The sequence below is a fragment of the Chiloscyllium punctatum genome, chromosome 18 (genome assembly GCF_047496795.1).
Source record: "Chiloscyllium punctatum isolate Juve2018m chromosome 18, sChiPun1.3, whole genome shotgun sequence".
Taxonomy (NCBI): domain Eukaryota; kingdom Metazoa; phylum Chordata; class Chondrichthyes; order Orectolobiformes; family Hemiscylliidae; genus Chiloscyllium; species Chiloscyllium punctatum.
In genome coordinates this window covers 28,849,447-28,866,203 of record NC_092756.1, presented here as the reverse complement: position 1 = coordinate 28,866,203, position 16,757 = coordinate 28,849,447, and positions in this window count along the sequence as shown.

Below are 16,757 nucleotides of genomic sequence, written 5' to 3'. Positions count from 1 at the left end.
TCCTGAACTTGTCTGGTAGCGTCCCTAGCTCGAGACCACAAGGTCTAGATTCTGGTGCAGCGTGTCAGAACAGGCTGATGAACAAACACACAGGAGAATAATGTCGCGACTTTTGGGGCTATTATTGTGGATTGGTGGTAGTGTCCCTAACTCTGGCCCCCAAAGATCTAGGTTCTAATCCTACTAGAGGTGTTTGATAATATTTTTGAATGCGTTGACTAAAATTATTTTAAAATTGTGGTTTGATCACGATGGAAGAGGTGTCGGTATTTCAGAATTTAAGCCCCGGATGACTGAAAGCACAGAAACTGGGTGAGAGGAACATTTGCATCTTCTAGAGGTTTATGCATTCATGAAATGCAGGGACAGGGGGTGAGGAGTCAAGATCTTTTCCCCATGCTTGGAAGTCAAAAATTAGTAGGCATAGATTTAATGTGAGAGGGAAAAGATTTTAAAGTGACCTCGAGGCAACTTTTTCACTCAGAAACTGGAAATGAACTGCCGGACGAAGTGGTGGAGGTTGGTGTAATTACAACATTTAAAAATCACACAGGTGGGTATATTAATAGGAAGGATTTAGAGTGATATGGGCCAATCGCTGGCAAATAGATAAGATTAGCTACAGTGTAGCACAAGTCCTCACCAAACCTCTAAAGAGTTACCCACCCAGAACCATCTCACCACATTTACCGCCAACTAATGCAACTGACATTATGTGCAACTTTGTATGGCTCATTCACATAACTTGCACAACTTTGGACTGTGGGAGGAATCCCACGCAGACACAGTGAGGATGTGCAAACTCCACACAGTCACCTGAGCCAGCAATCAAACACAGGTCCCTGATACTGTGACGCAGTAGCACTGAGCCACTGCACCGCCCTAAGTAGGGCACAATTAATTTCAGAAATCAGATGTCATGGACGAGTTGGTCAAAAGTGTTTGTTTCCGTGCTGTACAACTCTAAGATTCATCAAGCCATTTTATGTAGGTCCCTGTGTAATCTTCATTGTCCACTTTACAGCCAAACTTGGTTTCATCCACAATCTTTCTAACCACGCCTTCTATCATTCTCATCTGAATCATTTGTCTAAATGTCAAACAAAAATGGATTGAGCACAAGTCCTTGTGGAACACCACTGTGCACAGTGTCACAGAACTGGTCCCTTTTCTCTAAAAGCTTCCTTTGCTCAAAGATACTGTGTCCTTAATTTTCTTTTCAGAGCGGTCGTAAATTGTTCCCGGCTCCAAGGTGATTGGTTTGCTACAGAGATTAAGCGGTTTTGTGATTAAAAGTATAACGAAAGGGGAGTGGTCAGCTCTCTATGTGAGCAGTTAAGTCCAGAATCAGTTTGTAGTTTAGCTGTATGGACAGGCTCTCTCTCTCTCTCTCTCTCTCTCTCTCTCTCTCTCTCTCTCTCTCTCTCTCTCTCTCTCTCTCTCTCTGTCTCTCTTTCTCTACCGCTATCTCTCTCTCTCTCCTTCTGCCCTTCTAAGCTTCAACCTGCAAGCATTTGTTCCATCTGTTCTTAATGGGGGTTTGCTTTTTGGGATGATTGAGTGCTTCCAGAACAGCTAATTAAGTCTAATTTAAAATTATCTATTCTGTAGGGGTTCTATATTCTGTTCTTTGTGTTTCATTGTGTAGTTTTGCAATTTTTTTGTCTGTTTTAAAACCTGATAATTTTCACTGTGCACTTACTGAAACAAATTACAAAGTTACGGTATGCGCAGCCTGGTTAAGAAAATTTTGAGTGGTCTGGCCTGGTCCATAACAACAGGCCTCCAGCCTGAAAAACACCCCTCCTCGATAATGCTGTCTCCTGCTATTAGGCAAACATACACAGACATGTACACAGACACACACACCCAGACACACACAAAGAGAGACACACACGCGCACAGATACACATGCACAGATACACACACACAAAGACACGCACACAGAGACACACAGACACATGCACACGCACACACACACACACACACAGACAACACATGCACACAGACACACAGAGACCCACAAAGAGACATACACGCACCGACAGACACACACACGCTCAGACACATACACAGAGAGACACACATGCATGCGCGTGCCACACACTCACACATCTTAGCGTCTTTAGGATAAAACTCGATAAGTTATGATTAAAGATGGGCTCAAGGATTGTTATGTGAGCGTTGTAGAACTGGCTTGAAAAACATGTCATCCATGATCAATAGTTCAGTAGACTGGATGGGCCAAATGGCCTTTTTTCTGCTCTAATGTTTTACGAACTATGGTGCATGCATTTGTCTGTGTTAGTGTTTGTATTTACATGTGCATGTGTGTCTGTGTGTCCATGTTTTCGGGTGTCTGTACTTTTGTGTATTTGTGTACGTGTCTGTGTGTGCACATCTGCGTGTATGTGTTTGAGTGTGTCTGTGTGTGTATGTCTGTGTGTGTCTGTGCGTGTCTATATATGCCTGTTTGTGTATGTATCTGTGTGTGTGTATGTATCTGTGTGTGTGTCTGCATATGTTTGTGCTCATCATTATTTTTAGAAATGGAAATATCAATGGACATTTTTGTAATTTCTATACTGTTTGTCATTCATCTTTCCATCATAGCTTGAGGTACTTTGTTTCCATCATGAACTTGTTATTTTAACAGATGAAGGAAATCGACATGACTTCTTCCTAGGACGACCCTGACCTAATGTGCGACCTACATCATAGGCCTTATCATCGAACTGGTTGCAGCAATATTTTGCTGTGACCAATGGAGGAGAGGCAGTAGAAAAGAAAACAGTTACTCAACAACGCAGGGAACTCTGGACCGGTGAGCCTGATATCAGTGGTCTGTGAGTTGTTGGAGGAGGTTCTGAGAGATAGCCAATTGCATGCATTTTCAAAGGAAAGGATTGATTTGGGAGAGTGACCATAGCTTTTTGCATGAGAAATCGTGTCGCACTAATTTGACTGAGTCTGTTAAAGAGGTGACAAAGTAGATTTGTGAAAGCAGTGTTGCGGATGCTTTTCATATAGACTGGAGCAATTCTGCGACAAGATTCTGCATATTAGGCAAGTTAGTAAAGTTAGGTCACATGGGAAACAAAGCACCCAAGCCAACTGAATACAAAATTAGATTGAAGGGAGGCGACAGTGATTGGTAGAGGATTGCTTTTCAGTCTGGAGGCCTGTGAACAGTCGTGAATGAAATCGGAGGCCATGCCTGTCGGGGTGTTATTCGAGTACCTGATCATAGGGGGTGCAATCCGATTCCCTTTCAGATGGTGGCAAGGAGGTTTCCTCTATTTAGGCATTTTTATCACACCAGCCTTCTGTCAATTATATAAAGCAAACTTCGCGCAGGTTCTCGAGAAGATAAGGCAGGACCTTCGGCTCTGGGAAGATATTCCAATATCCTGATTGGGTAGAAGACCTCCGGTTAATAGGAATGTACTTCCTCGTTTCTTCTATCCCACGGGAATGGTCCTTTTGATGCTCTCCAGGTCGGTTCTATGGAGGCTTTACAGTTGGTTAAGCTTGTTTATCTGGCACCATAGATGGCTTGTTGTGAAGCTCGCCAAATTGCAGCTTCTGCGGGAGATGAAGGGTGTGATTGTCTGGACTTTAAGAAATATCAACGAGGTTGCCTGCAATCGGATGTGGCTGATTGAGCTTGCAAAGACCTGCGGTCAGTTTGGCTGGACATTGAGGTATCCCAGGCAAAATGTCCCCTCATTAATCTGTTGTTCATGGACAAGACGAGGATTGTTATGGACCATGGCAGAAATCCAATTGTCCTTAAAATAGTTAAAGCCTGGAAAATGATGCGACAAATTGATGGCAATTTACAAAAATGAACTTCCCCTTTTATTCCCATTGTAGGATTGGTAGGATCCCAGCTGGGATTGATGGATTATGGCTTTCGGCTCTGGGAGCCGAGAGGAGTTTCCTGTTTGGGAGAAGTATTTGACGTGGCGGTCATGATGGTTTTAGAGCAGCTGAGCCAGAAATATGAGTTATCTTGGAGGGGCCACTTTCGTTACTTTCAGATGAGGAATTTTAGACAGAAAAAAAGACTCCATTAATGGTTAGTCCCCATAGGTCGGAAATGGAGAGAAGAGAGCTTCGGTCTACAGGTGGTCTCTCGGTCAGCACCATCTATCATTTATTAAGAGGTCGTGTCTCAAAGGATATAAAGCGGTTGCATGGAATCTGGGCTCAGGAATTGTGGGTGGAGATATCTCCAGAGGAGTGGGAAAATATTTGGGAGACCGTAAGGAAGATTTCAATTTGCAATAGGATGTAGGCTATGCAGTTGAAGGTACTCCACAGGGTTTAATTGACACTGGAGCAGCTTGTCACATTTAAGACAGGAGCGTCCCCAATATGCCCCAAATGTACAATAGATGTTGGTATACTTAGTTATTGCTTGTGATCATGCTACAAGCTTCGGAGGTAATGGTGCACTATAGCAAGTGTTTTGGAAGGGGTTTTGGGAACCAAGGTCAAGGCAAATCTGGTTCCCCTCCTCTTGGGTTCGCTGAACCTTCCCTCTTTGGACTTACATAGGAATAAATTGTTTAGCATTCTTTCATTTTGTGCGAGGAAGAACATTCTGATGAACTGGGTTCCAGGAAAGCTCCCAGGACTCTGACCGTGGTGTAGATTAGTTATGGAGCCCACCCCCGTGGACTTCCTTACGTGCATGGGCATCAGAAAAATAAACATTGTTATTGGACGTGGCGGCCCTATTTCAACCATATAGACATGGTCTTATTGGCTATATTGATCAGGACATTTGTGTAACAGTGAGGGCTCTGAGAGGAAGAATTCTGAAAAAATACGGATATGGCAACACATGCTAACAGTGATGGGGAGATTTGGTCGGATTGTGCTGGGTGATGTAACTTCGTGTAATTTAATTTAATTTGCCTTGGTTCAGCTGGGTTTAATCTATGTTTTGTTTTGTTTTGATTTTGTTTTGATATCAGCCCATTGATTTTGTGCACAGGGAAGATCAAGAGTCCATTCAGCCACTCATGCTTCTTACACAGCAAACAGAGTAGGTCATTTCACACCATGCGTCATTTATACAGGATTGGAGGGAACAAAGACAATACATAGAGGTGAGAATTCAAGCTTATCACCTTCACGATGGAATATAAAGTAGTGACAAAACTGCTGGAATTTAAGAAAATTGTTCAAATCAGTTATTCAGGAATTAATGAAAGGACACTTGCCGAGTGAAGCCAAAATCCATCAGAATCAACATAATTTTACAAAGGATGAATCGCATTTTCATTATTTATTTGAGTCTTTAAGAGAGAGAAAAGCAAGCTGCATAATGGGGATCCTGGAGAAATAAAATCAGGACTTGCAGAAGACATTGCATAAGGTGTGCACGAAAGATAAATCTGCAGAATAAGATCGCATATGGTTAGAAGTAATGTATTCGCTTGGATATAGGATTGGCGAAACAAAGAATTGCAGTGAGATGGAATAACTGGTTCATTTTCTGTTTCCAAAAATACCGTAGGGCTCAGTCCCCAGGCTCCAAATATTAGCAATCAATACTATCACTTATTTGAGGGGATGGACATGCTATAATCAGTTTTTCAGAAGACACTGACTCAGGTGATAAATTGTAATGAATGGTTAAGGATAGGTTGGGCCATTATTGGGCAGATGAAATGAAACAATGAAAAGTATGAGGCCGTTTTGGGCGGTGTAACAAAAAGGCAAGTTACTATCCAAACAGAGGGAAACTATGTAGTGCTTAGTTACAGAGGGATCTGGAATCCTCATCCATATCGCAAAAAAACACAGATGCAGGTGTAACAGATAATGAGAAAGGTAACTGCAAATTTGGCATTTATTGCTGAAAGAATAGATCATAAATCGAGGGAGGTACTGCTGCAATAATGCTAGGCGTTTGTGAGATCGCAATTGAGTCCTGTGTACAGATTTGGTGTCCTGACTGCAGGAAGGATGTAATTACCATGGAGGCAGTTCAGAAGAGGTTTACTAGACTGATTCCAGAGATAAGGAGTTTGTCCTCTGAAGAGAGATTGAGCAATTCAGGCCTATACTCTCTGGAGTTTAGAAAAATTTGAGGATATCTCTCAGGACTGGATAATGCTGAAGGTGATTTATAATGTCGACATGCATTGGGTATTTCCTAATGTGGGGCAATCTACAAAAGAGATCATATTTTTAGGATAAGTGGAGATGAATTAAAACAGTGATGAGAGAACTTCTATCAAAAGATTGCAAATCAGTGTAATTCACTGTTCCAGAGTGCAGTGGATGCTGCGATATTGAGTTACTGAAGGGGGAATTTGTTTGTGTGGCAATTGCACAGCAGATCCGATGGGCTAAGTGGCCTGATTCTGCGCCATTTACCCATTTTCAGGAGAGAGTCGCTTTCAAAGGTTGAATTTGATTGCAGATTACAGGGTTAAAGGCAGGATTCTTGGCAGTGTTGAGGAACAAAGGAATCTTGGGGTCTACGTCTATAGATTCCTCAACGTTGCCAAAGCCCTCAAGGTGATAGGGCTGTTAAGAATGTGTATGATGTGTTGGCTTTCATAAGTTGGGGGATTGAGTTTAGAGCTGCGAGGTTATGCTGCAGCTCCATAGAGGCCTGATTAGACCACACTTGGAATATTGTGTTGAGTTCTGTTCGCCCCATTAAAAGAAGGATGTGAAACCTTTAGAGAGGGTGCAGACGGGAGTTCCCAGCACGTTGCCTTGCCTGTCGGGCATGTCTTATGAAGAAGGTTTGAGGGAGCTTTAGCTTTTCTCATTAGAGTAAAGAAGAATGAACAGTGACTTGACAGAGGTGTGCAAGATGATGAGAGGCACAGACAGAATGGATAAGTAGAGTCTTTTTCACAGGGTAGAAATGGCTAAAACGAGGAAAACATAATTTTAATGTGATTGGAGGAAGGTTTTGGGGAGATGTCAGAGGCAGGTTGTTTACACAGGTAGTGAGAGGTGCGTGGAATGCACTGCCAGCAGTGGTCGTAGACTCAGCTACATTTGGGATATTCAAGTAACTCTTGGATAGGCACATAGATGATAATAGGATGAAGGCTCTGCAGTTTAGTTTAAACTTAGAGTAGGATAAAAAATCGGCACACCAATGAGGGCTGAAGGGCTCTTACTGTGCTGTACTGTTCAATGTTTGCAGTTCTAATTTCTTGAACTCTTGTGAAAATATTGTGCCTGGAATTCCTTTAACTTCAGTGGAGGTTAATCTGGTCAGTATTTGATTGTCGAGGGTTAATGGAAATTTGGGGAGGTTTGAGGTGCGGAATGGTCTATATCTGTTCATCACCGTTGTGTCAAAAGAATGATGATTGGTTTGAGGTGAGCTCATTTTGAGAATAAGGGCATTCCTATTTCAGACTGGGAAAGGGATGTTCCTTTCTCTTTAGGATTGTGTGGTCTGTGTTCTTCTCATGCCCAAGGAGCAGTGAGGACTGAGTTAATGAAAACACTCAAGGAGGAGGTATATTGATCGTTGATGAACAAAAGAATCAATGTTTGTTGGGAGCAGACAGGAAACGGATGCTTAGTTGCAATCACATCAACAATGTCCATTCTGAATTGTGCAGCATGCTCGAGGGGCTGAATGGACACCTGCTGCTCTTGCTTCATGTGTTGTTCACACACTCAACCTCGCAATGCTGTTACAGAAGGTGAGGAAGATCGCATTCAGCCATTCTGGATCGATTCAATGAGACATGATGAGACCTTTCTGTCCCGCTAAGGATTTACAAAGGAATAGGATGAAGCTCTTCAGCCATTTCAGCACATTACCCAGCGCAAGAGGAGGTCACACCTATTTTCTAGATTGCTACACAGGAAAAGGGGAGCCCTGGGTAACTATCAGGAAATAGGTAGTCGGGAGAAATATATATTTTCGGGTTGGAAATCTTTAACTTGGTGAAGTGCCTTAGAGATCAGTGCAACATCAAAAGCTATTTAGAATCTGTAAATGATCTGCGTGTGGGGACTGATTGGATGGAACTCAATTGGCTCAACCACGAAGATTCGATAAGATGTCAAGTGGAGGTAGAGAGTCTGTAATGTGATATAGACAGGGAAGGTTAGTGTGCAAACCTTCAGCAGAAACAGGATAACATGGGCTACCGAGGTTTGTGCTGTGGCAGAAGGGGAAAACAACAGTAAACTAATTAAAAGAAGAGAGATCACAAAACTAATTTGTGCAAAGGCATTTGTTCACCCTGGTACATACATTACACGGGGTTAGTATGCAGATGCAGCAAGTAATTAGGAATGATTACTTCATGAAAAGACTATCAGGATGTTTTACTGCATCTGTACTGGGGATTTCTGAGTCAAGATCTGATGCATTGTGGGCTGTGATGATTCCATAAACTGAAAAATAAATTTACTCAATCGCTTTAGAAGCTTTGCGAAGATGTTTCACTGTACTTGCCCCTGGAAAGAAGGCCTTATTCTGTCATACTGCACGGAAACAGACACCGCGCTGCAACATGTCCATGCCGACCAGATGTCCTAAATTAATCACAATCCATTTGCCAGCACTTGGCACATATCCCATAAAACCTTTGTGTTCACTCAAATGGCTTCATTCAAATGGATTTAAATACTGTAGCTGTCCCAGCCTCCAACGTTTCCTCTGGCAGTTCATTCCATACATTCTATAAAAAGTTACCACTTTTTTTCCCTTTTAAATTTCTCCCCTCACCTTCAATCTATGTGCTCTAGTTTTGACTGCCCTAAGCTAGGAAAATGTTCTTGAATCTTCACCATTTCCCTGCTCCTCATGATGTTATAAACCTCTATAATGCGAGAGCACTTCAGGATTGATAACGAGAGGCGTTCGTATTTAACCGTATAAGATATTGAGGAGAGTGTATCTGGTGCATAGCCCATGGACATTTTCTCTGGTATGGGAGTCTAGAACTGAGGATTCAATTTAAGAAAACAACATTTGTATGTTATATACTCTTTTCATTGTATAAGAAAACAAGTACTATGAAGACATGATTTTCTTGGACAAAAATATGAGGACACATACAAACGTATCTTCATTAAAACTCCTACATGGAGCAGAGAACAGGGACAGAGTCATACAGTTCCGAGAATGTTCAAGTCGGCCTCACGTGGTCCAGTTTGGTGTTGAGATAACATTATTGTATATTTCTGCTCCGAGATGGAGAAAATGCAACATGCTGGAGAAGCCACTGCTTATTGCTCCCTCTCTTTTCTTTTTCCTTGTCGCAGCAATGTATGAGAGGTGAAAACCGCTCAGTCATCTTTATCATTCATGTAGGATTACTGTTGAGGAATCATTGGCATCTCCCCACTGCCTAAAATCAAAGGCAATTCAGCAAATCCGACTGTTCCAGGAATAAATCCTGCTTGTGTGAGCAGAACAACCTCAGAGGCAGAATAATATTTCATTATTTTACTTTTGTCTTGAGTTTAACTATTGCTTGGACAAAGCTCATTCAAGCTGATATTTTGCAGGGTTTTTTTTTCTGCTTGTATTTAGGCATGTGTATGTGTGTGTCTGTGTGCACTTGCGTGTGTGAGACATTGTGTATGTCTTAGTGTGTGTGTCTGTGTTTACGTTGAAAGATAAATATTAATGTAAATATTTGTCCAAACTGTTGGCCATGTATTTTTCCATCTTAACTTTGAGTAACTTTGCTTTGGTGAATTATTTTTACAAATGTAAAATATCGAGATGTCTTGTCCCCAGCAAAGAACCTGACCTAGTCTGAGACCTATATCATTGGTCATATCACCAACCGAGTAACATTTAAAATTTATCATGATCAATGGAGGAACAGGACTAGAAAATGAAACAGTGGTCCATCCAGCCCCAGTCTGAACAAGGATGAGGAGAATTTCACAATGGGTTGTTTGAGTGGGAATGGTCTTCCCCAGAGGTTTCTGGTGCCTGTGTGTTTGCATTTAGTCAAAGCATTTAGATATTGGACAGTAAAGGGCAATGAAGTACAGATATGGGAGTGGGGTTGAGATCACATCCAGATCAGCCACGATCTTACTGCCCAGTTGAGAGGGCTTAAAGTGTCTAATGACACACTCCTACTCCTCAGTCCTACGTCCCTATGTTCCATTCAGTTCCTCAAAACTGCAAGACAGGAGCATTTGGAGTTCATTTATTCCGATAACCTGGTGCACAGAAACAGAGGAGACCATTCAGTGACTGAAGACTCGAGAGTGTAGCGCTGCAAAACACAGCAGGTCAGGCAGCATCCGAGGAGCAGGAGAATCGCCGTTTCTGAGCATAAGCTTCTGCCCGAAACTTGGTTTCAACAGAATACAAGGACACCATTCAATCAATTGAAACTATTGGACAAGAATAGGGATAGCCCACTCAGACCCTCCTGCCTATTACACAAGGAAAGGAGTGTAGTCAGCTCATCGAGATGTTAAACAGGAACGGAGTCGCCAAGTCAGGTCCTTGAGCAGCTTACAGATGACCAGGAGGTGGCCATTCAGCCGATCGAACCATGTGTACAGAAATAGGAAGATGTCCTTGATGCTCGAACATAACAAAGAGTGAAGCAGAGTCTACACAGATGGACTGCTCTGTGTTGTTCCTCCTGGTTCCTTTGCTCGTGGTACATATGTGTCACTTTAACTTGGTTTGCTGAACGTGAGGGGGAAAGGTAAATGGTTTGTGCCAAGTCTCAAGGAAATGCCTTCTATCTCCGAGAAGACATTATTGTACTCCTATAGAGGTCAGGAGCTGGTGGGAATGGCGAACTATTTCAGAAGTGATGCATTAAAGCTGCTGATAGATTTATGAACAGTGTAGAGACGCACATCAACTGCACATTGAGACAGTGAGAATTCATTCAGAGCCTGGAGCTCCTCTCAACCAACATGGGGTATCCACAATGAAATGTGAACTATTGGGAATTACATATCATGGGGAAAATGCACTTTCTCGCAAAATCACCATCTTTTTTCTGGACATAATAAATGTTTGTCCATAATGCTCAAGTTTCAATGTAATTGCTTGTTATTCTCTCGCTGTGCTACGGATTTCGCTGGATTATACTCTCATATCTTTTATCAGTTAATTATCATTTACACAATATAGTTCAATAATTTACTTGCAAAGGTGCAAACATCTTATTGCACAGTTTGTATGCCTTTTCTTTTTTAGATTTGTTGTAGCCTTAGCACAAAAGTAAATGTTTTGTTTACTGAACAACCTTGGGCAACATTCTGTGTGACGTTTGCACATTCCCCCAGTGTCTGCGTGGGTTTCCTCCGGGTGATACGGTTTCCTCCCACAGTCCAAAGATATGCAGGTTAGGTGAATTGGCCATGCTAAATTGCCCATAGTGTCAGGGGTGAATAGTGGGTAGGGGAAAGGGGCTGGGTGGGTTACTCTTCGGAGGGTCGGTGTGGAGTTGTTGGGCCGAAGGGCCTGTTTCCATACTGTAGGAATCTAAAAAATAGTGACCTGTTTAACGGGATTCAAGGGTAAAACACAGTATATATTTTTAATGGGCTAAGAAACAGAAACAAATGGAAGACAGTGACTGTGGAGACTGACGCGGAGTAAAGTGACATCTCCCCAGTCCCCAATGTCTTCTTGACAGAGAGAATAAAATCAAATGTAGAGACAGAAACAGAATATATTCGGAAGAAGGAATTACAAGTGACAATGTAAATAAAACAGGATAATTTGAAATAGAATGGCCGAAAAACGATTGATCTGTGTGTGTGTGTGTGTGAGAGAGAGAGAGAGAGAGAGAGTGTGTCTGTGTGTGTGTGTGTGTGTGTGTGTGTGTGTGTGTGTGTCTGTCTGTCTGTCTGTGTGAGTGCATGTGTGTCTGTGTGTGTCTGTCTGTGTGTGAGTGAGTATGTGTGTCTGTGTGCGTGTGTGTGTGTCTCTGCGTGTGAGTGTGTGCGTGTCTGTACGTGTGTCTCTGTGTGTGGGTGTGCATCTGTGTGTGGGTGTCTGTGTGTGTGAGTGTCTGTGTGTGTGTCTGTGTGTATGGGTGTGTGTGCGCGTGCGCGCGTGCGTGCAGAAACATAAGACTGTTCATATGTGTGCAACATATTCAGAATGAACAAGAGAGATATAGTTCACAAAAATGATGCATGTGATGTACAAAATTTATAAAACGTTAACATGTTATTTAGTCTTCAGCTTCCCTTCTTTCAACGTACACTCTGCCTCCTGCCTGTTCCTTTCATTCCCAGACCTAATCTCCAATTCCTTTCAGGATGTATGTTATAAATTCCTGCTTTTTGTGTTCCAACTTTTTTCAGTTAATCAATTTTCTACCGGGAAACATATACATTGGCCTGCTGGATTCTGGCAACAACTGTTGCCTGTCATATTGATGGAGATAAAAGTTCTGGCATCAGACCGATATTTCAACATATTATTCTGTTGCACGTACACTGTACAAAGGACCACAACACACAGGAATTGTCAATCCAAATACAGAAGTACATCTATATATATCAGTCATGTAGACTTACCTATTTTTATATCTCCATATCGAAATTCTCTCTCTCTGTCTCTCGATTTCTCTTTTAATCTAATTGATACTTCGTTCAATCGTTCTTTCTGTCGCATGCCTCAGACTTCCCTCCTTCTGTTTACAGCTATTGCTCACTTTTGGATGTGATGTCTTACAATTGAGTAATGTAACTACAAGACATGAGGGAGCCGTTGGCCAGAGTCAGTTGGAAGGGAAGCTGAGCACGGGAAGATGGTGAAAAAGCAGTAACAGGAGATTCTGGGGATAATTCAGCAGCACATCAGAAACTCATCCCAAGTAAGAAGAACAATATTCAGCAGAAGACAAGCAGCCGTGAGTGATAACGAATTCAGGGAAAGCATAAAAATAAAAGAAAATGCACACAATGTGGTGAAGATTATTGGGAATCCAAAGAATTACGAAGTGTACAAATTCCATCATGGATAACTAATAACAGCAAATGGGAGGAGAGGGTGAAATATAACTTTATGCTTCTTAATCGTGTAAAAGAATAAGGAAAGCGATTGTTAGATATATAACAAGGGAGACATGGAGTAAAAACAAACAAACAAAGGACTGTTGGAAAATGAGGCTTGAGTAGTTATGGGAAGCAATGGAATGGCAGAGGAATTGAATAGATACGTTACATCAGGCTTCACGGTGGAAGACACCAGCAAAATGCCAGAACTTCAAGACAGCCAGGGTACAGCCATGAGTATACTGACCTTAGTAAAGAGGACGTGCTGGGGTAGGTGAAGTTGAATCAATCAGCGAGACCAGTTGGACAACAGCTCATAGTTCTAAAGAGATATTGAAGTTAATTGTGGAGGCATTGCTGGTGATCTTTCAGGAAATTTTGGAGTGAGGGAAGACGAGTAAATGTAACATCCCCGTTCAAGGAGAGAGGGACACAGAAGACAGGAAATTATAAAAGGACTTATTGGATCTTTGGGTTTATGAAAAGATGTGTGGAGTATAAGAACAAGGAAGTTGTGAAGTATATTGAAAATGGTGTGATGAAGCTAGAGCATAACAAGAGTTACGTTTACAATGCCATTGCGAACATCAAAGATGAAAGTACGGTTAAAACAAGGGAAATCAGTTCAAAGCAGACAAGAGCATTAGTGACAAAAAAGACTATTTCCTGGATCCTGCAGTGAGAATGTTGAGATAAGCTTGTCAGTAAACAGACAAAAAGGAATACATAAAAAGCACAATAAAGTCTATTGCTGATAAGGTCTCAACGTGCAACTATATCGCCAATACATATGAAGCTGAAAAAGCAAGGCAAGTCAGACAGCATATTAGGAACAGGAACGTCAACGTTTCAGGCTGAAAGACGTCTTCAGGATTGGGGTGAGGGAAGGGGAGCCGGGAAGTAAATAGAGGGAGGGGCGTGGGGCTGGTGGAAGGCTAGGTGGGAAGGCGATAGGGGGATGCAGGCAGAGAATTGTGATTGGTCAGTGGGAAGGGTGCAACAGATATATGAATGGGAAGATGGACAGCTTTGGTCAGGTCAGGGAAGGGGACATGTGGTAAGGTTGTGAGTAGAAATACTTTGATCCAGTGAAGTCAATATTGAGATCATTGAGCTGTAAGGCCTCCAGCTGAAATATCAAGTTGTGTTCCCCAGTTTCTGTTTGACCTCACTCTGACAGTGGAGGAGGCCAAAGGTGGACCTGTGTCCAGATGATCACGGGGAGGGGAGTGATTGAAATGGATGACAACTGGAATGCTGAGCTTGTTAAAGCATTCAGAGAGCAGATGCTCCATGAATATGTCCCTGAGTCTCCCATTCGTCTCCACAGCATAGAGGAGACCACGTGGGGAGTTGGAGATGTGCTCAGTGGGTCAGGATCAGGCTGTGTCTGGAGCATTAGTGCTCTGCACGAAACAAACAACTCGACTTTCCAGATAGCATTAATTTTAATTTCAACTCACACTCGCCCGGCGACATGCCCATCCTTAGCCTGTTCACTGTCAGAGGAACACCACCTGAGAGTTTGCCTTTGAAGCTGATAGCCTAATGGCCTCAATATTGACTGAAGCCGCTCCATAAGACCTCCATCCACACCCTTATCCCATGTCCCTTTTCCCTGACCAGACCCACCTGTATCTGCTCCAATCTCATTGGCCAATCACAGTAACCTCATACCTGCATGTACCTACCACCACCATATATACCCACCGCCCTTCCATATCCCATCACTCCATTTCTGGGCTCCCCTCCCACTCAGCAGTCCTGAACAAAGGTCCAAGATCAAAATATTGCCTTTGCTGCTCCTCTGATTCTGTCTGGTCTGCTGTGTTTATCCAACTCCAAGTTTAATAACTCTGGCCTTCCGCACCTATAGTACTTCCTCTCTCCATGCTGTGGAACTAGGTGGTCTATATATAAGAAGAAATAAATTTGGACACTTGAAAAGAACGCGGACACATTCGTTATTTCATAACAACCCAATACACACATTCCAGATGAAGCAGCATTTCGTTTGTACTCTTTCCATCCAGTCTTCTGTCTTTTCTGCTCACAATGCAGTCTCCTTTACATTGGGGAGACCAAACAGAAACTGTTTTGAGGAACACTCCCACTCTGTCTGTGGGAATAACCCTGACCTTCTCATTGCTTCCCATTTCATTAATGTACCTTGCTGTAATGCTCAAATGAAGCACAACTCTACCTCGAGTAACACCTCACTTTAGACCTTGGTGCATTCTAGCATGAAAGAGTTTTTATTCAATTCCATACTTCCATAGCCTGACCGCATTATGGCTGTTCTCCATTCTTCACGCATTCTTTCTCCTGGTCTCCCAATGAATTTGCCTGTTTGTGAATCGTTTGTCTTGCACTTAATTAAGTAACCCATATCCCCCTTCACAATCTAATTAATACTCATTTTGCATTTGATTCTTTTTTTACCAGAAATAAAAGTCAACTTGTCAGTGGCATTGCTCTTCCACACCGTCTTGTTTCCCGTCACCCCTCCTCTACCTCGGAGAAGGGATTTAAAAGCCCATTTTCCAATTCTTTTCTATTCTGAAAAGGAGTCACACTGAACTGGAAATGCTGACTGTGTTTCTCTCTCTCCGCAGATGCTGCCAGATCTGCTGTGTTTCTCCAGAAATGAAAAAAAAGCACATTTTCAATTAAACAAATAACTCTGGATACTTGAAATCTGAAACGAGAACAAAAAAAAACTGTGAGCCTTGAATAATAGTCACTGCACCCAAATGATTAAGTCTGCTTTCACTCCACGGATGCTCCCAGACCTGCTTAATTTCTCTAACAATTTCTGCTTTTACCACGTTTCAAAGACATGTGTCAACTTGGCTCAAAGGCCCGGTTCAACCTTAGAGCGCCATAAGCCGGGAAGTGAAAGATAACACGAGATGCACCATTTCCATGTCTTTGAAATGATGTAAAGCTGGCATCACTGAAACTACAGAGTTCTCACTGTTAGTCAGGGAGAGAAACAGAGGGACATGATTCACTCTAAACACAGAAGGTAGAACATACTGGAAAAGAAAGGATTCAGATGATTATGTTAAAGGTTGTTGGGCAATGAGACAAATTGTAAATGTGACACCATGGAGAGACCCTCAGTAGAATGAGAATATAAAATTCGAAGTGTGCCACATCAGAAACCAGAGTAGGCCACGGAGTACATGACTGATGGGTGAGTGGCACTTGGTGTGAACTGGGGGACAGGCAGTAGGACTGTACTGGAGATATTGCAGCTCAACCTGTGTGTTCCATGTGATGCTGTAGACCACAACAGCAACAGAAGCAAAATTATATTCAACCATAATCTGTAACTTTTTGCCTGGGATTATCCCTCAGTCTACCATTGCCAATAAGTGAATCTATGCTTCAGCGACGAGTGTGGTGATCATGCCAGGGCAGAACTATGTGTACCTAAAACTGATGGCAAACCATAGAGCTACCACACTTGACGTTTACATTCCAAACAGCAGAAGTACCATCTGATAGGGAGGGCGGAATGATTGCAAGATCAACATATCAGTTCAAAGCTCTACTGTCCTGCCAGATGCAGCCATTATTGGATTAAACAACTCACTGCAGGAGAGGACCCAACACATGTCCCCCTCCTTAATAATGGAACAGCCCTGCACATCAGTGCAAAAGACAAGCATGTAGTTATCTGCGACATACACAGCCAGAAGTATTGAGTCAATGATCTACCTCACCTCGTCAGGATGCCCACA